The 1,684-nt window shown below is 44.2% G+C and overlaps 2 pseudogenes; both read left to right on the top strand.

The window, feature by feature from the left end:
* Positions 1–260: 260 nt before the first annotated feature.
* Positions 261–699, top strand: LOC147440569 (small ribosomal subunit protein uS3y pseudogene; annotated as a pseudogene).
* Positions 700–736: 37 nt separating this feature from the next.
* Positions 737–1,371, top strand: LOC147440568 (small ribosomal subunit protein uS3x pseudogene; annotated as a pseudogene).
* Positions 1,372–1,684: the final 313 nt, after the last annotated feature.

The following is a 1,684-nucleotide window of genomic DNA, read 5'->3' as shown; positions in this document are numbered from 1 at the left end:
AGTAGTGGCTTGCATCTAGCCCGCACCGATGAATAACAATAACAAAACAGGACGAACAGGACGGATGATAAATGGGCCATATGAAAAGCGAGCGTGCCTAAAAAAGCTTGGCAAAGTACTAGTAGCGTAGGATGCGTTTGCAAGATCTAACGTCAGACAAGTGGAGAACGTGGCCCGTTCTGTGCTCAAATACCCAAAAAAGAATATTACCGTATGGTCCTTTTGAAAAGTATGCGTTTCGTGCATGCAGGCCATAGTTTGGCTGTGCGGTGTTCTATTTCTCGACGTTGTACCGGGTGGACTAAACAAAAAGAGTTGGCGTGGCCTTTAGGGTAAAGAGAGAGATTGTCTGTGGCGAAGGACGAGAGGAAGTAACAAGTGCAGACGCGAGCGACGCAGCTATGGCTTCCACACAGATAAGCAAGAAGCGCAAGTTTGTTGCAGATGGCGTCTTTTATGCTGTGTTAAACGAAGTTCTCACGCGAGAGCTCGCCGAAGATGGCTATTCTGGTGTGGAGGTCAGAGTCACGCCCATGCGAACCGAAAACATCATTCGTGCAACGAGGACAGAAGGATCAGGGAGCTAACTTCTTTGGTTCAAAAGCGTTTCAACTTCCCAGAAGACACTGTTGAATTGTTGCAGAAAAAGTTAACAATCGAGGTCTGTGCGCAATCGCGCAAGCTGAGTCTCTCCGGTACAAGCTCCTCGGAGGACTTGCTGTCAGAAGGGCTTGCTATGGTGTCCTGTGATTTGTTATGGAGAGCGGTGCAAAAGGTTGTGAGGTCATTGCCAGTGGCAAGCTTAGAGCCCAGCGGGCGAAATCGATGAAATTCAAAGATGGGTATATGATCTCATCTGGGCACCCTGTGAACTTGTATATTGATTCGGCTGTTCGCCACGTGCTTTTGAGACAGGGCGTCTTGGGCATCAAAGTCAAGATCATGTTGGATTGGGATCCCAAGGGTAAGCAGGGTCCTTCCATCCCTCTACCGGACAATGTCATAATTCACAATCCAAAGGATGAGGAAGAGATTGTCCCAAAGTCTGTGGTTGGTAAAGAAGAGCCGGTGCACGAGATTCAGGTGGCTTAATCAAGGATCGAATGTAATTATATGGTTTGCAGTTTTGATGAAACTCAGAGGGTAATTTGTAATGAGGGATCTTTTATTGTGATCTAAACTTGTCACTGAATCTATTTTTGATGTGGAGTTTTTGAAGTTTTTTGTTGTGAAAGAGTGAACTGTTCTCACTTTTATTCATATTGAACTCTTCAATGATGCAGCAGTCATATCTTGTAATCGCCCTACATTGGTAGGCTTGAAACATTTTTTACTGATGAAAGTGTGATTTTGCCAGCATGATCTTTATTGTTTCGAAGAAAGTCGCAAAAGTGTGCATGGCAGGATGTGGCCTTACTCAATTCCAACCACACTGTCTCTTCTATTTGAAGCTATAGATTTGTGCCAATGTGTTCTGTTCGATTCTTGTTTTAGCAACTGAGGCGACAAAATTTTGGGCTCTTCAGTTTTTTGGATTCATTGAGATGGCTAGAGTTGGGAGTGGACAAAACACTAGTTTTAGGTTTCTATTAGAGAGGGAACTTTATGGGTTGAAAGACTTTGGCATTGAAGTAGACAGAGGAGGATGGATTGTGGCTGATTAATTATTCCAGTTTTCTCTTAA

The sequence above is a fragment of the Adiantum capillus-veneris genome, chromosome 15, assembly GCF_014529385.1.
Source record: "Adiantum capillus-veneris isolate H3 chromosome 15, ASM1452938v2, whole genome shotgun sequence".
In the NCBI taxonomy this organism is placed as follows: Eukaryota; Viridiplantae; Streptophyta; class Polypodiopsida; order Polypodiales; family Pteridaceae; genus Adiantum; species Adiantum capillus-veneris.
Note: the sequence above shows the minus strand (reverse complement) of the source record. Positions and strands in the feature narration are given on the sequence as shown.